Below are 23,496 nucleotides of genomic sequence, written 5' to 3' on the forward strand. Positions count from 1 at the left end.
GTGGCTTAAACTAGGAACAGTCTCGGCCTTCCCGTTACTGCAGGAGAATAGAAGACCTCACTCAGGATAGACGACAGTGCGGAACATCCCCTCTCCGTCTCTCGAATGAAAGATGTAAAGCCATGGCCTATTAAGTTACCGCTGCTCAGTCGGAAGGTCTGCCAGATTACGAGGTGACGTGTGGTAGGCACGGCAATACTTCTCGGCTATTACTCTAGGCTTTCCAGACCGCGGACATTATCTCACCGTCAGATATCTCCACAATTGCAGTCACGTAAGTGGACCTGGAATTATCCCTCAAATCCTGGTTAAAACAGGCCTGTCTCGGAGTCGAACTGGGGCCTCCAGGTAAGAGGTAGGCATGCTAGCCATACACCGCGGAGGGATGCCTGGAATGAATACCCTCTGTATATTTAAATAAATGAATGATATGAGAAGGAAAAACGTCTGACTTGGATGCGTCTGCTTCTCCAAAGAATCGAGTACTCAACAGAGAAACCATAAAAGGTCCAGGGAAGTTGATGATAACCCCAATGATCAAGAATATGGTGCTGTATGCATTAAAGTCAAGTTTTAGAGAGGAATGGGGTCTGAGATTGCTCTTGGTAAACTGTCAGAGTGTAGTAAATAAACAATTAAAATTCGGTTCATGGTTGCAATTTTATGAGACTGATGTGGTGATAGGAGTGGATTCATGGTTGTGAGAAAGGGGGGGGTAATAGAGAAGTATTTCCAGAAGGGTATGCAGTCTACCGTAGAGACCGATAATATAAAATAGGTTTTTTTATTCTGGTGAAGGAAAGTTATTGCTTACATGAATGGTTTACCAATGAAAAGGATGAAATATTAGGGATAAAATTAGTTTGTTATAATATGAAGGAGATGGGAATTATAGGAACATATATATCTGGAAGAAAGGAAGGACACATGGACATATTTGACAAAATATAAGATTATACTCATAAAAACATTAATAAGGAATTGGTAATAATTGGGGCAGATCTAAACTTACCTGAAGTTGAATGGAATGGAGCTGCAAATGAAGTCCATGAACAGAAACTGGCAAATAAGTTAATTTGGGAGGGAGGATTTACACAGGTAGTACAATAGCCAACTCATCTCAATAACTTGCTAGATGTATTTGTGGTTAAACCATGGGAAATTGTTGATAAAACTGAGGTAATTGAAGCAATAGTTGCCATTAGGCTGTAATAATGGCTGTAGGATTGGTACCAAAAAGGCGTAATAAGAGGGCCACACAAGACAAATTCTACAGAAATACTAAAGTTGGTGAATCTGGGACTTCCCTTAAATCACAATTCAGTTGCTGGATAAGTGAAGGGAGTAATGTGGATACACTTGGGGCAAAATTTAAAGGAATTATTTGGGAAGGAGAGAAGATATTTGTACCTGTTAAGAAGGGTGAAAATGACCTCGGACCCTGTTTATTATACAAGGAAAATTAGATACAAATGTAGAATAGTAAACAGGAAAGTCAAAGGGGGTAGGGAGAGTAGAGAAACTAGAAAACAGCTAATGACGGGACTTAATAGAGTGAAAAAGGGAGCAAAAGAGAGTTATATGAATGGCATACTACTAAAGGGTAATGACCACAAAGGAAAATGGAAAAATCTGTATTTATATACAGTATTAGGAATCAAAAAGGAAAATGAATCGAAATTCCCACAATGGTGGGAGAATGGGATGATCAGGTTTTACAGATATTGAGAAATCAAATCTATTTATCAGGAATTTAGAGATTCAGTAGAAGATTTTCAGGAGTTGGAAACTGAAACAGAAGATAGAGAGGGGGAGACACATACGGAAACAAGAAGCTTCTCATTCACAAATGAGGATATTTTCAGAGAAATCCAACTGCTTCAACAAGGAAAAGCAGCAGGGAGTGATCAGATTACTGGGGAGGTATTAAAGACAATGGGGTGGTACATAGTGCCTTATTTAAAATTTCTCTTTGACTATGTCATAAATAATAGTGTAATACTTACAGTAGATATAAATTTATTAATGTTCCACCTTCTCAATACTAAAAATCATTTGATGTTTACAAAAACATTACAATGATATTAACAGGTACTAGTTTCGGTCCACTGTGGACCATCATCAGCCTAGCCAAAATACAAAAGCAAAATACATAGTCTTAAAATAGAATGAAGTAATTTGGAGAAATGAGAAAGGATCTAAAAGGATGGGATGGTGGTGGAATGACATACAAAAGTGAAAAACCGTATGCATGAAATACGATAAATGTAGCAAAGATGCGTTAACATTGACAAATAAAATCTTTGTGATGTCACATAAAATCTTCTGATGAGAAAGTCTTTGGTTAACGGAACTCCTGTGTAGCACAATTAAAGTTCTATCTGGTATATACGAAGTCCTATGTTTCTGGAAATTTCTGGACGTGAGTTCCACATTAGTGTAGAGGGAAAATTGTCCGATGAGACCAGCATAACATTAAAAGTTGACAGAGTTGGGCATGTCCTATGGTGGAATGAAAACTTGCTGTGTTAAACAGAGGTAGTCTCAATTCAATCGGAACCCAATGAACCTTGCGCTATGTAGAAAAAACTTGCTGCATTGAATGCAACTGGCGGACAAATGTCATAAATAATAGTGTAATACCAAAGGAATGGAAGAAATCTATAATAGTACCAATTTATAAATGAGAGGGTGATAAAAGGAAACCTGAGAACTACAGACTAATCAGCCTGGCCAGTGTAGTTCGTAAAATACTGGAGAGTTTAATAGCAAAGTACATCAGAAGGATATGTGATGATAAAAATTGGTTCATGAGGAGCCATTATGGATTTAGGAAGAAATTTTCTTGTGAGGCACAAATGGTGGGATTTCAGCAGGACTTATCAGATGAGTTGGTTCCAGTAGGCTAGTTAGACTGCATAGCCATAGATCTTTCCAAAGCCTTTGACAGAGTGGAACATGGAATATTATTAAATAAATTGGAGGGAATAGGATTAGATATAATGGTTATACGTTGATAAGAGCATTTCTAAATTCAAGGGTTCAGAAAGTCAATGTAAGAAATGATGTATCACAGGAAGAGAAAGTTTGGAAGGGAATTGCACAGGGTAGTAAAATCGGTCCATTACTTTTCTTAATATACGCAAACGATTTAGGGAACAATATAACATCAAAAATAAGATGTTATGCAGATGACATAATTGTTCATAGGGAAATAAATTACAAATTAAATTACAAAGGGAAGTTGGCAGTATCCAACAATGGGTTGAAGAGAATAATATGAACAGGAGCTTTAAAACTGATTTTGGAGGTAATTATCCCAAAAGATGGCAAGTGCAAACACTTACGTGTGAGATTTGAAAGTAATTTGCACTGGAAGGGTCATATTGATGACATTGTTGGGAAAGCATACAGATCGTTACATGTCATAATGAGGCTACTTAGAGAATGTAACAAATGATTAAAAGAGAAAAGTTACTTACGTATGGTTCGTCCATTATTGAAATATGTAAACAGTGTTTGGGATCCCCACCAGGAATACCTAATAAAAGAAATAGATGGCGTGCAGAGGAAAGCAGCAAGATTTGTAACAGGGGATTTCAGGAGAAAAAGTAGTGTATCAGAAATGTTAGAGAAACTTGTGTAGGAAGCTTTAAGTAAGAGAAAGGAGAAAACTAGACTTATAGGATTATATAGAGCCTATACAGGAGAGGAAACATGGGGAGAAATGCGTGAGAGGCTTCAGTTGGAAAATAATTATATCGGCATGACTGACCACAAGTATAAAATTAGAAGGGATTTTAGCAGAAGCGATTGGGGTAAATTTTCCTTCATTGGGAAGGGCGTGAAGGAGTGGAAGAGTTTACCAGGGGTAGTGTTGGATCCTTTTCCAAAATAAGGACAGATATTCAAGAAGAGAATAAACAGCAACCGAGAAAAGAAATGTTAGAGGGCATTCGACCAGTGCAGGTTATTTTAAATATAAAAAAAAACTTTTGTGAATAAATTAATTCCATCCGCTGATCTATGGAATTGGACAGCCGAAGTAGGGGACTCCCTGTAGGGGTGAATAACAGTGGGGAATTCGAGGGCCCTGGGACCACTACGGGTGCTGTGAAGGCCCTTCAGGAACTCTGCTAAGCGGTAGTAAAATGGGCTCTGGTTAAGACGCAGCAGGTCGTTATGCTACTTAGGTTCCAAAATGGGTATAAATAAATAAATAAATAAATAAATAAATAAATAAATAAATAAATAAATGCAATGTAAATTTTAATCTTATAGCAGTTGTATAGTATTATTTGAAGGAATTCCACATACTGTATATGAGTTGACTATGTTTGTAAGTACAGGAGATATTATAAGTAAAATTTTGTAAATTTATTTAGGATGAGCTGTGCGTTTAATAGGAAAAAATGTTTGTGTAAATTGTATAATACTGTATTCTAGGAAAATGTCTTCTCTTTTTAATTTAATTTTAGTGCTTGATAATAATGTATTTTAGTGTACCATTTGCAACCTAAGTAGACACCTCATTTACAAATAAATTGATTTTGATTTGATTTAGAATGTAATCTTGATTCGTATTATGTAAATTTCTCCATTTGTGCGTGTCCTTCTTTAAGGAATATGTACTGTTATTTAAAGAATTAACAGGCATGTGAATGTGGAATTTCAATCTCTAAAAGCTATCGTTGACACAAAAGTTGTATGTGTACTAAATTTCACAGTGATATTCTTCTCAAAATTTGTACGTTAGGTAGTGAAATTTCGCATTTCGAAGATAGGAGATTTCATCTCCCCTTAAACAATAATCACCACGGCCATCAGAAATTGTAAAAGCTATGTTGTACATGTGGAGTGCCGCATTGCAGGTCCAGCTCATTGTTCGCCGGCTTCGACATCGTCCGTACAATGACAGGCTGCTTTTATTGAAGTCACGCTGTCACTAGTGGCCTGTCATGTTATATCATCAGTGAATTGCAAATAAATAATATGCCACGTATCAACGAATTTGACAATTTTAAACTCTACTCCTGGTAGAAATTTACAAACGATATTTCCTTTTAAGCCATAAGTCTGATAAAGATTAACTGCTTTCATACTCTGTTTGAAAAATTTGATCTTCTGTCGACGAAATTTTCCTGCTCGGGAGAAGTGCTGATTACTTGACGAAAGCTCTGCAGCATATGAGCGAAGGATCTCAACACCTGGACTTGCAGATCATGGACAAAACTAAGTACAAGGTAAGTACGGATATAACAAATGAATTAAGCTTGAAGCTACAACGCACTCAAAATGCTTGTCTTAGATATGCTATGGATTTACGGTATTACGCTCGAGTTTCTCCCTACAATAAACAATTATCTTGGTTACGACTAGACGACAGACGTAAACTACATTCAAATACTCTTGTATACCAGGTACTTTCGGAAGGCATCCCTGCTTATCTCTCCAGCAATTTTCGTCACCTTGGTTCTTTACATCTCCATGATACTCGCTCAGTGTCCCTTCTAGAAATACTTGTCCACCGAACAACCACATATCATCGATCATTTACTATCACCGCTTCGGGATGGTGGAACCCTTTTCCCAAGGACATCAAGGATGCTGCATCAAAGAGTATATTTAAAACCTCTTACCAGCAGTTCCTCGTTAAGTGCTTCCAGCAAGGTACGTGTATGAGTGGAACGAGTGATTGTGTGTGGAAATGATATGAGATTATTGTACAATAAAATATTCAGTTAATATGATAATTTAAATTAAAAGCATTCGTACTGTATTTACGAAGTAGAAGTAGCATAAACATAGCTAGTAGTAACTACAGTATTTAACTTGTATTGCAAGGATACAATTAGTTAGATTTCATTTAATAATTTTATTAAGCTTACTAGTATTTTTATTGTTACGGAGATTTCCGTGGTAGTTAGAGGTGAAAGAAGGTGCTGGGATGAATAGGTCTCAACTTACGAAATTAAAGTTAATTTAAAATTTAACAAGGTTATATTTTCTTTTCAAGATCAAGAAATAACAAGTATAACAGGTATTCAGTAGCATATCAACCTATTAAGAATGTACAATTACAGTTTGCTACAGGATTTGGGCTTCGAGCCCCAGACTCACAATTCTTGAGCAATTAGCCCAACTTTACCTAAATACAAGGTTTGACAAAGGGGCGGAAAACCCCAATCATGCCCAGGAGCACTTGCTCCCAATTACCCAGTAAAGCTTGCTCGAGGCACACAGAAACCAAATTTAAGAAAGAGCAACCCGCTCTCAAAGTTCAAGCCCAGCAACGGCCACACCAAACTCCACCTTCAAGCTGTCCTCCGGACACATAAAAAACAGGGGTAAAAATACCCAACCTACTGAGGCCTATTCAGAAAAGAAACAGGACAATGACATGGCCCCAAAATACCAACTTAAGTGGAGGCGTACTCAGCACTCCTAATACACTTTATTAAAACCTAATTTGGCCCTAGGCCGCTTATGCAAGGGCTAATCCCATACTACGGAGGTGACACGAAATAAAACTTTATTACATTATGAAGAGATGGGACACTGTTATAAAAATGTAGTCACCTCAAAACAATATGAGTGGGAGCTCGAGAGGGTTAGGCACTCTCTATCCCAATTTGTAGTTAGAGAGACAGAATTTATATCAAGTGTCTTTTACATTTTAAAGGAAGGTTACATGATAAAAGTTTCGAACTTGCCCCGAGGGTTAAACTGCTGAGCTAGCAAGAAAAGAAGTTATTAAAAGGCCATTACCTTATGGATGAACTGCTGCCCGAAGATAGAGGCGCTTCCCTCCCCCTGCTACATAATCACACTAGGACAGATGTTACTCAAGTGGCACCGAGACCAGAAAATCAGCAGTTTATATATCCTCGTGGAAGATTCGAGACGTTTCATGAATGATTACAACCCGCCCACTAAATGTTATTGGTTACCGAACACAGTTACAGAGCAGGTTGGGGAAGAAAGCCCCGATTGGTCGAAAATTAATTTAAGAATTTCGGGATTGGCTAATTTCAAAACTGGCGGAACGAACGGATTAACATTGCCAACACAAACAATGACAGAAAGAAATTTAACAAAGAACAAACTTATGACTACAAAATTTCTTCAAAAAAAAGTTCCTTCACTTCGCACTAGGGTGCACAATTGTAGTTCTTAAGTGGTGGCATCTAGAAGAGAATGTTCACACTTCTTACTACAGAGAAAACAAAAACGAATCGAAACTGACATAGTTCAGAACACTTCAAAATTTACAGTAGGGACATCATCTGAGAAATGTTAGAATTAATGTGGTTGTTAAAGTTCAGGCTTCCTCCAGTAGAGGAGTTTCAACTGGCGCAATGTTTGAATTAGCGGCGTGGAGGTGTACCGCCCGGTACATTTATATTAATATTTCTTTCGTTGTGTATTGAAATGAGTATTTTTTCAAATCTGTATTATCTAGGCAGTTCCTTTTCCTTCCTTTCTTCTTTGCTTGTATATATTCATATTCTTGTCTTAAAAATTAGTGTTATTTGTAGTTCTTATTATTTTAAGTTAATCAGTGTCATCGTTAACAAATAATAATAATATGTGTGTGGTTAAGTGTAAGAAAGGGCCAAGAGCCCTGACTTCCCCACAGAAAATAAAGGCTTTTATCTATCTATCTATCTGTCTATCTATTTATCTAACACCCAAGACAAAGCAAGAGTTTATGGTGTGAGAGGTCTGGAATATGCAGGTGACATCTACGAATGAGTGGCGTAGTTTAGGTACCAGGGAGCCTTCAAGACCGCAGACGACAAGGTCAGTGAGTGCAGTAGCAGGGAACAGATGTTACTTCACCATTTAGAAGCGATGATGATGATGATGATGATGATGATGATGATGATATGATGATACTTGTTTAAACGGGCCTAACATCTAGGTCAACGGCCTTTAATGGTATGACAAATGTAATGATAATTTAATATTTTAAAATTGATCCACTGACTAGAATAAAAAAAAGTAATCATTGATAATGAATTGAAAATCAGTGAATTTAATTCGCAATGCGTTAATTTTGTTATAAAATGATACAAAATTAGATTGAATAGAATAACGCATTGCCTATGAAGTAATAATAATAATAATAATAATAATAATAATAATAATAATAATAATAATAATAATAATAATAATAATAATATAATTCAATTAAAATAGCAGAGTAAAGCACACAAAGAGTAAAATAGGATAGAGTCCATAGAAGAAAACGTAGTTAACAATAAAGTAAAAATTAATAAAGATATAGTGTTACGGGAATTTCGTGGAACGCAGAGATGTAAGAAGGCGCCGAGGTGAATGGGCGGACAAGGAAATGACCAACGAGTAAGTTAAAGCACTAAATTATGAAATTTCATTTCTTTCCGTCCTTGTTTTAAAATTTGATAGAGAGAAAATCTGAATAAAAAACAACAATTGAGCTCGTCAGCTCTTACAACAACAACAACAACAACAACAATAACAACAACAACAACAACAACGCTGTAAACTCCAAAATAAGGCAAAGAATTAGAGAGAATTATCAACGAAATAATATGCTAGGGGATGAGCATTGTAGCGCTGAGTAGGTACACTTTTATAAGAGCATGTTTGCTCCACTCACTCACATCGTCTAGGAGTTTGAGCTCCAAAAGTTAATATAATCTGGCCTCTCAGAGGCATAAGTTTCTAAAAAAGTTATGCCTGACAAACTTCAAATAATGTGTTTACAGTCACTTCTGCTCAACAGTGTGTTACACACTGGTCTATAAACAACTACCAAATAAACAGGGGCAATGAGTGCTCATTCTAAATGGCCTTAATGTAAAAGGAAAAGGTTTATCATGATCAGCCATGAACAAAAGGCTAAGAGGCGAAACACTTAAACTCCTTATAGAAAACTCTTAACACGTTTAGTACCTGCTTCTCAGCGGGACACTTGAATGCCTGGACCAGCCATTTTCATGCCCGACTCCCTTAACATGCATCACTTAATAAATATTACCATTACTCCTGAACTATAAATGCTACTTTGTGCTTAGCTCTAGTAGATATTGAGGGTGTGATATCTGGTGTCACAGATTCCAGGGTGGAGAGGACCACCACACTCATTGCAGTACCGTATTGTTTCACTTGTGCACTTTCTACACTTTCTTGGGAGGGTGCTCTTACTTTTTACAGGGGGAAATTTAACAAGAACATACTGCTTCCTTTTTCCATCAAGCTGGAAAACTGAGTCCTTTGTTGGTGCTTGTTGTGGGGGTGGGGATTTAGAGGTGTTCCTACTTGATGAAGATGCTTCAGACGGAACTGGAGATACTGACTGAATTATTTGCGTATCTTGTATCAGATATCTACAGACTGCTTGCACGAACAACAGAAATGAGAGGGATTTGTTTCTAGTGTTCTTTTGATGAAGCCTAAATGTACTGGGGAGGGCACATTGTAAAATGAAAAAGAAAACTTTTTTTGGGCTATTTCACTGTTTTCCTCATGAATGGATACATTGCAAGATACTGATCAGCAATATCCACTCTATGCATGTGTGCGTTATAATCAACAATACATTCCTGCTTCATTGCAGGTTGATACTTCCGCCATTTCTGCTGAATGCATTGTTGAAATCATTGTTATGACCGTCTTGGCCATCCATGAAAGAAGAAGAACCTCGCCATCTCTAATAAAAGTTATTTCTCCTTTCTCCCCTCTTCAGACTTTCCTGTCGTTCCCTGACTTCCTTAGGGATCCCCTGTTTTGCCGTATTGTTTCACAAACAGTAGTGTTGCGCTCACGCAACTCCTTAGCGAACCCTACACTGTTATAGAAATTATCCATACTAGCTGATGTACCCGTGCTTCGCTACGGGATTCTCAGAAAGAATGTCTTTGTGGTTTTCTTAACTACAGTTAACTTAGGCATTACAAAAACGTCAGTAGGAATGTAGCATTTAAAAGCAATGTTATCATATAAAATACTCGTTCAAATGAAAAACCGCACAGGTTCTCACTTTTAACGAACAGTACTACGATGCCGATCTAACAGTCCAAAGTTCCAGTGCTGGAATGACCAGGCCGCAGACAGCCGTGAACACTCCTCTGTCATTGTTCCGTTAAACATACACACTGCGCATTCCAATCAGTGCCTCATGGTAGGGATTGACTGCTATGATGAACCATTTTGTTAAGTACCTGCAGCATCAGAAAATTTATGAACCAGAGGAATGGCATGCTTAAGAAGAAAGTTATCTAACTCCCCGGCTACTTCCCGCCAATATTCAGGCAGGCTGTTATACTCGATACGACCGAGCGAGTTAGCCGTGCGGTTAGGGGCGCGCAGCTGTGAGTTTGCATCCGGGAGGTAGTGGGTTCGAAAACCACTGTCGGACAGCCCTGAAGATAGTTTTCCATGGTCTTCCATTTTCACACCAGGCAAATGCTGGGGCTGTACTGTACCGGTAATTAACGCCAGGGCCACTTCCTTTCCACTCCTAGCCTTTTCCTATCCCATCGTCGCCATAATACCTATCTGTGTCGGTGTGATGGAAAGCAAATTAAAAATATACTCGGTATACAGCGGTAATCCCATCTATCGGACATTACTGGCAACAAAAGACACAAAGCACATCACAACAATGGTCAATGTAATGTTATTGTCGTTCAGTGTTACGAGCATTCTGTATTGCAGGCCTTCACATTTAGTTTTCTTTCGACTCTGTGATATTAGGGCATCTTACGAAATTACTTATAGTGTAGACCGTAGTTCCTTATTCCGCGACTTCACATAACGATTTTCATTAAATTCTGTTTACCCATTTTCTCGTGACTTGGAGCTGATATGGACTTAGCAACAAAAATCCACATTCATGAATATCTCTGTTATCATAGCCGGTACGGTAAAAATATATAAGACATAAATGATCGGAAATTTAATACTATATAACTTTAGTAATGTAGTATTAGTCGATAGGACCACTAATAACACAAATATTTGAGAATTAAATTTTAAGCCTTCCCCTAAACTACCATTGCACTGAGCATGAATAAAACTATTTATAGCCTACATTGTAGCGACTTATTTCCCTACTTTGCATACCGATTTTCACTAAGATAGGGCCACTAATACGATAAATATTCGAGAATTTAACTTTAGCCCTTCCCCTAAACTACCATTTCTTTTGGCATGAATAAGAGTATTTATGACCTACATTGTAGCGACTTATTTTCCGACTTTGAATACTGATTTTCGTTAAGATAGGACCATTAATAACATAAATATTTGAGAATAAAATTTTAGGTCTTCCCCTAAACTACCACTTCTATCAGTGTGAATAAAATTATTTATGGCTTAGATTGTAGCGACTTATTTTCCGACCATGCATACCGATTTTCATTAAATTCTCTTTAGCCGTTTTCTAGTGATGCGTGTACAGACAGACAGACAGACAGACAGACAGACAGACAGACAGACAGACAGACAGACAGACAGACAGACAGACAGACAGACAGACAGACAGACAGACAGACAGACAGACAGACAGACATTACGGAAAAGTGAAAAGTGCATTTCCTTGTTACTGTGAACATGACCGATACAGAAATACCATTCTTTTCACATTCTGAGCAATGTACAGACAAAACTCTTATTTTATATATATAGATATACCGCGTACCCCTGGTCAAGGTAGGAATTCAGTAATTCCAACACTGTGTCTCTGAGTGAAATTCCACTTCAGTCATAAATTTTGAGAGTGCAAATACATCCTCAACTAGACTCGCACACCATCCTGACTAAAATGCCGTACTTAGTAAGTTTTCTAGGATTGTAGACTCGAAATTTCAAACGTCCCCGCCAAGCTAGCATCCCCTCATCCAATGCAATCTTTTTGCCTGGAGTGTATGCCGTTGAAAATTGATTGCTCAATATTTCCACAATAGGTCAAATTTTATACAGCCTATCTGTACTATCGGTGTAATGATTACTGTAACTGAAGCGAATAAATGAAAGAATACGAAAGAAGCGTGTTCGGGACATTGTTTTAGAAAATATCGGAGTCTGAAAAACAGGGTCTTCGGTCCAGTACATTTTTATATCAGGCTTTTGTACTATACCTGTGATGAACATCAACCCTAAAAACTTTTTCAACTCAGAGACATCAATCGGTTTCCAGGATTGCATAATCGAATTCTTTGTGAAAGGCCGGGGCGCCGCACTTATCACTTGACTCGCGTATAAATTCGTCTGCTCACACACATACTGATAAAATTAGTCATTCATGAAGATACTCACGTAACTCATAATATCCTGCTCATTTTTTATTTGAACGTTTAGACCTGAATTCCCAGTAAAAGGTGGAATAGGTGGACAATAACTAGGATGATATGTATCAGGCACTACACTTTCTTCTATAGGACTATCGCATTCGGGAATCGGAATTTCCTCATCACTCTCACTTTCACTATCTGAGTCTATTTCAGGAATAAGTTCATAACCAGAATCATCATCAAGGTTGTTTCCGACTAGGTTACTTTTGATTAATACCGCAACATGACAGACATCATGGTTCTACTTTACTAGCGATAAGTACCATTATGAGGGGGTCGAGGACCTGGATTTTGGACCCCTTTAGAGGTCAGGCGTCATAGATTCAGGACAGTGCTTTAGCAATAGTCCCTTTGCAAGTAGTACTATTGTTTTACGATAGTTCTGGGAATGTGAGACATTGCGGGTCGGATCCACTGACTGTTTCAAATTCATATTCACCCGTTCATTCTTCGTCACCACGTTTTTAATTCTGGTCAGTGGATGCTTTTGCACTTTTAAATTGTCATTTCGTTTCATTTCGTACAATTAGCGGCTGATGACCTAAATGTTAGGCCCCTGTAAGCAACAAGCATTTTCATCGTTATCATCATCATCATCGTCATAATCATCGTCATCATAATCACTTATTTCTTAGGTGGTCCGCTGATCTACCACGCATGAAATTTGCGGGGAGAGAAGGATCGACGAGGTGGTGGACGAGAAATATTAGAGAAGGTCGTGGTTCCCAAGCGACTCGCAGGGTATCTAAGTTACTCACTCCTAAACACTAAAATATTTAAAAATTGCTACCAAACAGGATGTTTTTGTCAGAGAAGAGTATCGTTTAGTGCGAAAAATCGGTAGTGGTTCCTTTGATGATAAATATCTCGGTATCAACATCACAAATTGAGAGGAAGTAGCTGTAAAGTTGGAATCTATTATAGCAAGGCACACTAAGCTTTTTTACGAAAGTAAACTTTATAAAATCCTCCAGGGTGGTGTTCGTATTCCCCACATCATGTGGTATGGGAAGGAACGAGACTACAACGTACTTGTCATTGATCTTCTTGGTTTCTCATTGGAATACTTGTTCAGCTTCTGTTCACGTCGTTTTACCATCAAAACTGTGCTCATGCTCGCTGGCCAGATGATTGGGCGCATGGAATATATTCACTGCAAAAGCTTTATCCACCGGGATATCAAACTCGGTAATTTCCTTGTGGGTACTGGAAGGCGTTAGAACAAGTTGTTCCTGATAGACTTCGGACTTGCCAAAAATATCGCGACACACGCACCCGCCAGCATATTATGTATCGGGAAGATATGAATATAACTGGCGCTGCTCTTTATGCTTCAATAAATGCTCACATAGGTATCGAACAAAGTCACCGAGGTAATACGGAGTCCTTAGGCTATGCCGTCATGTACTTCAGCAGGGGCAGTTTGCCTTGCAAGGTCTCAAGGCAGCAACAAAGAAGCAGATATATGGGAATATTAGTGAGAAGATGTCAACATCTGATCGAGTGCTTTGTAAAGGCTTTCCTGCTAAATTTGCTATGTACCTCAATTACCGCAGAGGTCTGCGTTTTGAGGAGGGGCTCGACTACATGTACCTCCGAAAAATTTTGCCGCATCCTGTTCCGAACTATGAATCAACAATACGATTACACATTTGATTGGAGGATTCTGAAACAGAAAGCGGCGACATCCCGTACCGGTGCTGCAACTGGCGTTGATGCTGGCACCGCAAGTCAAGGTGGGAGTTAACCCAAGAGGGAGCTGCTTCAACCAGTAGCTGAATAACAACAAATTGTTTCACTGAATCCAGCGTAACTGCTCGATGCGACTCGTGGAATGTATGATATTTTACACATTTCATGAGACTCGTAAATATATTTATGACCCCCTGCGGGTGGAAGACGCTCATGCAGAATACACCCGCGGTATCACCTGCCTGTCGTAAGAGGCGACTAACAGAGGCCCATGGGGCTCTCAACTTTGGAGTGTGGATTGGCAACCACGGGGCCCTTAGCTGAGTCTTGGCATTGCTTCCACTTGTGCCAGGCTCCTCACTTTCGTCTATCCTGTACGATCTCCCTTGGTCAACTCTTGTTCTTTTCCGACCCCGACGGTATTAGAGCATTCGAGGCCTAGGGAGTCTTTCATTTCACGCCCTTTGTGGCCCTTGCCTTTCTTCGTCCGTTACTTCATCTTTCGAAGTGACGGATCCCTTCTTTCTTCTTTTCTCTCTCTCTCTCCTTACCCCTGTGGGTGGAGGACGCAGACGAATAATACACCCACGGTATCCCCTGCCTCAAGCCTGAAAAACATCCTAAATATGCAGGAAGTTACTGACCTATTTGTCGTATAAACAGCTTGTGTAAGCTTTTTGAGCGGATGGTGAATCGCCGACTTGTGCGGTGCCTGGAGAAAGGAGGACTTTTGTCTGAATACCAATGTAGTTCTTAAGCCGCTCGCTCGACCACTGACAACTTGTAACGTCTGGCGGCTCTATTCCGGAGGTCTCTCTCCGAAAACAGCATTTTGTGGCCGTTTTCATCGAAATAAAAAAGGCGTATGACACCACATGGCGATACGGCATCATTTCAACCCTGCATTAGTGGAATTTCCGAGGTAACTTGCCGGTATTTATTGTACCGGGCGGTACACCTCCGCTCCGCTTATTCAAACATAGCGCCAGTTGAAACTCCTCTACTGGAGGAAGCCTGAACTTTAACTACCGTGTTAATTCTCAAGTTTCTCAGAAGATGTCCCTACTAGTAAATTTTGAAGTGTTCTGAACTGTGTCATTTTCGATGTATTTTTGTTTTCCCTGTAGTAAGAAGTGTGAACATTCTCTTCTAGATGGCACTACTGAAGGACTACAATTGTGCACCCTAGTGCGAAGTGAAAGAACTGCTTTTTTTGGAGAAATTTTGTGTTCATAAGTTTGTTCTTTGTTAAATTTATTTCAGTCATTGTTTAGTTTGGCTGTATAACCCTTCTCTTTCCGCCAGTTTTGAATTCGACCAATGAGTAATTTTTTGTAATTAATTTTCCACCAATCCTGGTTTTCTTCTTCAGTTTTTGACATGTAATCTTTTGGTCGTCCAATAAAATGCTTGTGGGCGGGTGTTATCATTCATGAAAGGACTCGAATGTTCCGCGAGGGTATATAAACTGCTGATTTTCGGGTCTCTGCGCCACTTCAGTAACATCTATCGTAGTGTAAATTATGTAGCAGGGGGCGGGAAGCGCCTTTTTCGTCGGGCAGCAGTTCTTCAATAAGGTAATGGCCTTTTAATAACTTCTTTTCTTGCTAGCTCAGCAGTTTAACTCTCGGGGCAGGTTCGATACCTTTTACCATGTAACATTCCTCTAACATGTAAAAGACTCTCGGTGTAAATTCTGTCTCTTTAAACTACAAATTGGGATAGAAAATGCCTAACCCTCTCGAGCTCCCATTCATTTTGTTTTGAGGTGACTACGTTTTCATAAGTTTCCCTTCTACTCGTAATGTCATAAAGTTTTCCTATCGTGTCACCTCCGTAGAATGGGATTAGCCCTTGCATAAGCGGCCTAGGGCCAAATTAGGTTTTAATAAAGTGTATTAGGAGTGCAAATACGCCTCCACTCAAATTGGTATTTTGGGGCCATGTCATTTACCTGTTTCTTTACTTAATAGGCCTCAGTAGGTTGGGTATTTTTCACCCCTGTGTTATTGTACTTGGAGGACAGCTTGAATGTGGAGTTTGCTGTAGCCTTTGATGGGCTTGAACTTTGAGAGCGAGTTGCTCTTTCTTAAAATTTGGTTTCTGTGTGCCTCGAGGAGGCTTTACCGTGTAAAGGGGAGCAAGTGCTCCTAGGCATGATTGGGGTTTTCTGCCCCTGTGTTGAACCTTGTATATAAGTGAAGTTGGGCTTATTGCTCAAGAATTGTGTGTCTGGCCCTCGGAGCCCAAATCCTGCAATAACTGTAATTGTACATTCTCGATTTGTTGCTAGGCTACTGAGTACCTGTCATATTTGTTATTTCTTGATTTTGAAAAAGAAAATATAACCTTGTTAAATTTTAAATTAACTTTAATTTCGTAGGTTGAGACCTATTCATCCCAGCACCTTCTTTCACCTCTATCTCCACGAACCTGCTACGCAGGCGTAGCAGGGGGAGAGGTGATACTCCCACGTGGCGCGTCCCAGGTGGCGGATAGGGGGGTCCTAACCGGCTTCCCGGCGGACTTGAGGGAAATAAAATACCTCTCGCGGACCAAACACACACCCCCTGTGGGTGGGGGAGGCTGACGAATAATACACCCACGGTATCCCCTGCCTGTCGTGAGAGGCGGCTAAAAGGGGCGACCAAGGGATGCTTGGATTAGAACCATGAAACTACTTTTGATTTGTACCATCACGCGCGGAACACCATCGGTCGCTTTTACTTGCGAGTAGTACCACTCTGTTAGGTACTCCAAATTTTGTGATTCGTAGCACTCGAGGGGGGTTCGGTGTGGGTTTCCAGTACCCGTGAGTCGTGCCCGTGTGTGCAACACCACAGGTCTGGGCGTTGCCTGTGAGTTGTACCCGTGTGTGCAACACCACAGGTCTGGGCGTTGTACCACTATACGAGCGACACCGTGGGTCTGCGTTGCCAGTGATTAGTACCCACTATGTGAGGAACACCACGGGAATGCCGGCACCCGTGCTTAGTACACCTAGGTGAGGAACCTCCTCGGTTTGCGTTGGCTATGAGTGGCGCCATTGTGTGAGCAACACCATAGGTCTGCGTTACCTTTACGACGTACAATACTTGTGAGTAGTACCTTACTGCTTGGAACACCGTGAGTTTCCGCTACCTTTGATTAGTACCGCAGCTCGAGAAATATCATGGTTCTACTTCTCGCGACTTGTACCATACTGAGGGGCCGTGGACCTGGTTTTTGCACCCCTTCAGACATCAAGCATAATCAATTCAGGATTTTTCTTTATAAGTGGTCCCTTGGTCAGTAATACTATTATTTATGACCGTTTTTGCGTCGGTTCCACTGTTGTTTGTTTGTTTCTTGTTTGTTTTTGTTATTTTTTGGGTTCATGTCCATCCATTCATTTTTCATGACATTTTTATTTATTTTGGTCAGTGGATTATTTTGAACTTTTTGTTTTTCATTTCGTACCATTAGGGGCCGATGACCTCGATGTTAGGCCCCTTTAAATAACAAGCATCATCATCATCATCATCATCACCTCTATCTACCACGGATAACTCCGTAACATTTATAATGAAATTTTTGTCTCTCCGCTATTCCGTGTCCGAGTTGGAAGGGCATATTCGCAATACCAAGTTCAGTAAAAGAGTTCCACAGGGATCGGTTCTTAGTGTCACTCTGTTCGATATCGCCATAAATGGTATTGTCGCTGCTATGGTTCAGCATTAATACCGTAGGTATATGTAGACGATTTTGCTCTGCACTATAGCTCACAAAATATGACCGTCGCAGAGCGACAATTACAGTAAGCAATTAGGGGAGTGGAACAGTTGACCTTAGAACATGGCTTTCGGTTTTCAACTGCAAAATATTTGTTGTACATTTCTGCCGGTAGCGCAATCTTCACACAGTCCCTGAGCTTTATTTAAGGATAGTCGCTCTTCCGGTAGTTGAAACTTACCGTTTTTCCGGATCCTTTTCGATAGCAAATGATCGTCGGTGACACAAATGCGGCAGTTGAAAGTAAAATACGCTAAGGGGCTTAATATCGTGAAGCGGCTCTACTTGGATGGGCACAGCGCGCGGTTCTCCTACGATACTATCGGGCACGTATTTTAAGACATTTAGATTATTGCAGTGCGGCATATGTATCAGCAAGACAAAGCGTTCTATCCCTAGTGAATAGCATTCACCATAGTGGAGTTAGGTTGACAACGGGAGCTTTTCGTACAAGCCCCATCGCAAGCCTGTTCACTGAATCAGATGTACCACCTTTACAGTTGAGGCGCCAGCAAATGCTTCTTCCCTAAGCTGCAATTTTGCGACAGATGCTACTTCAACGGAGCTATCCTTGTGTATTCCACAATATAAACCGTCGGCTGTACACTGCTTACCCTCGAGCAACGCAGCCGTTTTGAATACGCTTGGATAGCAGTCACATTTATTTGATGTACCTTCGGTTCCTTGTCTTATCAGCCGACCAAGTAGGGTACCTCCTTGGATAGTATAACGATCTGAAATCATTCTAGAATTGCACCCCGACCCGAAGGAAAAAACGGACCCCTCCATTTATCGGAGAAACTTCCTGTCCGTTGTTGGCCGATACCGTATTCGGTCGTTGTTTTCGTTGTTTTCATGGATGGTTCGAAGGCAGAATAGGGAGTACGCTGTGCATTTGTTGTTGACAAAGACAGGTTTCTTTATCTTCTACCAAAAATCTGTAGTGTGCGCACAGCCGAGTTCTATGCCATCTGTGAATTTCTGCGGTACGCACTCTGCGATGAGCGCCATCAATTTCTGCCGTGCACCGACACCTTGAGCGCGCTACAATCTAGAAAAAGGTGTTTTCCTCGGCACCCTCTGGTGCGGCGTACCCAGGACCTGCTGGGCGGGTGTTCGGATGCCGGCACCGGAATTACGTTCATATGGTTTCCCAGCGACGTGGGCGCAGAAGGAAACGAGATCGCAGAAAAGACTGCCAAGGAGGCTGTTAGCTTGCCCGAGTTGTCTTACAGGGTTCCTGTCAGTGACATTTGCTCTCAGCGAGATACCTGGTTATGTCCTATTGGGAGATGGAGTGGCAGGTCACCACTCTCCAAAATAAACTAAGATTGGTAAAATGAACCACGAAGGTATGGAAAACTTCGCTTCGGGCTTCTCGCAGAGAAGCAATCGTACTATGTCGTCTTCGGATTAGCTATGGGTGGTAACGCACTCCTACCTACTGAAAGTTGAACCCCCCCCCCCTCCCAGTGTGTACTTGCGGCGATCATCTAACCGTGGTATACATCCTTACAGAGTACGTGGACCTGGCTGATCAGCGCCGTAGTTTTCAACTGCCGAATGCCTTTTCTCTCAGCCCATGAGATGACGAGCAATCAGCAGACCTATCACCAGTTTTATAAGGCTTAGCGGCCGTTTTTATCGCTTGTAATAATATACTTTGTATTAGTGTATTTTTTGGTAACTACGCTTTTATCTCATTGACTCTATTTTTGTTCGTTTTTGCGTGTATTAATATGTTATATTAACTTATAATTTGAATGATATACATCTCTGTACTTCAAGGCAATGCCTTATTCCATTGTAATCTATATTTTCTATAATTTAATTAGAAAATCATTGCGAATTAGATCCACTGATTATTGTAATCTCGTAATATTTTTCATCATATATTTTAAATTCCAGTCAGTGAATATATTTTAAATTTTTAATTGTCATATCGTTATTTACATCTCATGCCAATAACGGCCGACTAGCCAACTGTTAGGCCCCTTTAAACATCAAAAATAATCAACTTCATCATCAAAATATCCACAATATTTTTTATTGGTTGCTAGCAGGGGAGAGGTGATACGCCCACGTGGCGCGTCCCATGTGGTGGACCACGAACCTGCTACGGTGGCGTAGCAGGGGGAGAGGTGATACTCCCACGTGGCGCGTCCCAGGTGGCGGATAGGGGGGTCCTAACCGGCTTGCCGGCGGACTTGAGGGAAATAAAATACCTCTCGCGGACCAAACACACTACCCCCTGCGGGTGGGGGACACACATGCAGAATACACCCGCGGTATCCCCTGCCTGTCGTAAGAGGCGACAAAAAGGGGCGACCTTGGCGTGGACATGGATTGCGGTTTGGTATAATGTGATGGACCTCCTGTGGATGGGAGAGGCTGAATACATCCATAGGTAATCCCTGCCTGTCGTAGAAGGCGACTTAAAGGGTCATGTGGCCATGGTCCCCTCTTTATTTTTTTTTTATTTTTCCGAGGGTCAGATGGAGACCATTCAAAATTTGATGTGCGTGCTGCCCGGCGATGGAGCTCCTATGTGTGCGATTACGCTCGAAAGCCCGTGCCAGCAACCACCCAGGACGCGGCGGGTGGGAGTATCATGTACCCGGGCAGTGGTATCCGCCTGACAACGCAGGTCCCCGCACAGCCGAATGCCAGAAGGACATATTATTATTAATTATTTTTATTTATTTTTCCTATTGTTAGTGCTCTGTACACGCTATGGGGTACATGCTATTGCGGGTGACTGGAGGAAGGGAGTCCTAGTGCTCATTGCCTCAGTCATCCCGTATTAGGCATCGTTCAACATCGGACCCCGGGCAATACCTGCTACGACCAGGTGGGTATTGCCTTGGCTGCTTGGTTCGGCTACAGAGACCCCTGATCGGAGTGGGTGGCATTCGGGGAGGATGCTATCGGGCATGGCTTCCAAACGAAGTCGGCTCTCCCAAGGTGGTCGCCCACCTAAGTCTTTAACTTTTGCTTCCCTGAGAGGTTCAACTCCCTGGGAACATGCGCAGCGTGAAGGAATGGGATCCAGCTTCCCTAGGTTTCTGGTCGCTACCAGAACCGATGGGCACGATTTTAAGCTGGTGAAGTCGATCCTGTTTAGTAGACACATCGAAGGCGTCTATGGCGAACTGGAGGATCTAAAGAAGATGCGCAACGGTAGTTTGCTTCTAAAAACTCGTACAGCACTGCAAGCTGATCAGTTGCTTAAGTGCGAGCACTTTGGCGACATCCCCGTCAAAGTGGAGGAGCATAAGTCCTTGAACCTGGTTCGCGGAGTCATCTTTCACCGCGACCTTATTTTGAACACTGACGACGAGTTGATGGACGACATGAAGAACCGTGGCGTGACACACGTCCGGCGCATTACGCGCAAGGTCAACGGTGAAGACGTTGCCACTGGTGCCTTCATTGTCTCTTTCAAGTTGTCAGTGTTACCAGAGAAAGTCAAGGTAACAACTTATCGTTGCGATGTGAGGCCGTACATCCCGCCTCCTATGCGATGCTATCAATGCCAGCGATTCGGACATATGGTCTCTCGCTGTTCGAATCAGGCTGTATGTGGTACATGTGGACGAGTAGCTCACGGCGCGGAGGAGTGCACAACTCCATACAAGTGCACTAACTGCTCCGGTTTTCATTCTCCTCGGGATCGGAACTGTCCGACATACCTGAGTGAGAAGAAGATCCAGGAAATCAAGACCCTGGATGGTCTTTCCTACCAGGAAGCGCGCCGTAAGTTTAATTCTACCAATATACCTGCCCGTACACTTGACTATAGCTTGATAGCTCAGAGTCTTCCAGGTTCGTCATTTACGACCAAGACACCTGTCCAGACCGCTGCGCCCAAGGCGACTGTTGCTGCTCCCAGCAACGTCGCAAATAGTCAAAGCTCGAAGGGGGGGACCACCCCACCTTCGACCAACCAGAAGTCTGTGCCGGCTGGGAACTGCCAGCCGGCACAGCAAGGGGGGAAGACTAAGTCTCCCCCCCCTAGGAGGTCGACGAAAGTCGTGCCCCAGCCGGCGGAGGCGGCTTCGTTGACCAGGGCTGGGAAACCATCTCCCAGCCCGTCTAAACTTGAAAAGAAAAAGGGGAAGAAGAGCGCCCGTCCTGAGCGCTCTCGGACTTCCCCTGCGAAGGAGAAGTCATGCCCTCCACCTGGGGGATATGAATCTGCGCCGGGAGGCACTCCTGCTCCCAAACCTGCGCGCTCTCCTCGTAGGGGACCCCCTCGCGCCCGAAAAGCGTCAAAGTTCTGGGCGGCACCCCTGCCATCTTTTGATGACGGGATGGATGTCGCGCTGTCCTCTACATCTACGGATGTAGAACTAGATAGTGTTTAGGCTTACGAGCATTTTGTCGCTCATAACCTAACACTCCTTTTATAGTCCACACTATGGCACTGTTACAGTGGAATTGTAACGGTTATGACAGGCATCTTGCTGAGTTACGTCAGCTTATTAGTGAGTACGCAGCGAGTATAGTCTGTATTCAGGAGACCAATTTCCGACCTGGTCATCACACGGTTTTGAGGAATTTCAAACTATACTCGACAGAACGATACTATGCTCACCGGGCTTCCGGAGGCGTTGGCATTTTTGTACGTTCTGATAGCTACAGCGAAGAGGTTCCATTAAGAACCCCTCTTGAGGCTGTAGCTGTTCGCGTTCCGCTGCCTGTCATAACAACAGTGTGTAATGTTTATTTTCCACCAGGTCACGCTCTTAACATACCTGATGTGACTGATCTTATAGATCAGCTTCCACCTCCCTTCCTCTTATTGGGCGATTTTAACGCCCATCACCCCATATGGGGCTCTGAGACGCCTTGCCCCAGGGGGAGAGAGCTGGAAACATTAGTAACAGAGCTGGATTTATGTATTTTGAACACGGGGGAACCAACTCACTTTAGTGTACGTTACGGCACATATTCTCGCATAGACGTAAGTCTATGCAGCCGAACGTTGGTTCCACTGTTTCGGTGGCATACACACGATGATCTCTGTGACAGTGACCATTTTCCCATCATTCTTACTTTGATGAACCAAAAATCCGTCGAGGCTCCCCCTCGATGGATTTTGAAACATGCTGATTGGCCAAAGTACACATCATTAGCTGTCTTTAACGATGATATCAGGCAGACCGTCGGCGAGGAAATAACTTATATAACCCGAGTTATTCTTGCTGCTGCTGCGGAGTCCATTCCGTTCTACTCGGGGACTCCTCGCCGAAAGCTCGTTCCTTGGTGGAACGAAGAAATAGCCTCAGCTATCAAAGAACGCCGTCGCGCTCACAAACGTTACCGTCGACAGCCTACTGCGGCCAACTTGATAACATTCAAGAAACTCCGCGCTAAGGCGCGAGTTCTTATTCGCCAAAGTAAGAAGGCTTCATGGGAGAGATATGTGTCGTCTATGACGTCACATACTCCATCATCTCAAGTGTGGACTAAGCTTCGACGTATTTCGGGTATCCATGGATCATCTTCTGTACCGGGAATTTCCATTGCAGGTAATATCGTCACTGAATCCCTCCTGATTGCTGACCATCTAGCCAGTCATTTCGCGGATGTATCCGGCTCCGGGAATTACCATCCTGATTTCCTCGCTGTGAAGCGAGAGGCAGAACGTCATCACCTTAGTTTTGCCTCTCAAGCTTCAGAGGACTAC

General features: G+C 41.9%; 1 pseudogene; it reads left to right on the forward strand.

The window, feature by feature from the left end:
- Window positions 1-5,186: 5,186 nt before the first annotated feature.
- On the forward strand, window positions 5,187-21,925 carry LOC137500479 (casein kinase I pseudogene; annotated as a pseudogene).
- Window positions 21,926-23,496: the final 1,571 nt, after the last annotated feature.

This window comes from Anabrus simplex, chromosome 4 (genome assembly GCF_040414725.1).
Source record: "Anabrus simplex isolate iqAnaSimp1 chromosome 4, ASM4041472v1, whole genome shotgun sequence".
NCBI classification, from domain to species: Eukaryota; Metazoa; Arthropoda; class Insecta; order Orthoptera; family Tettigoniidae; genus Anabrus; species Anabrus simplex.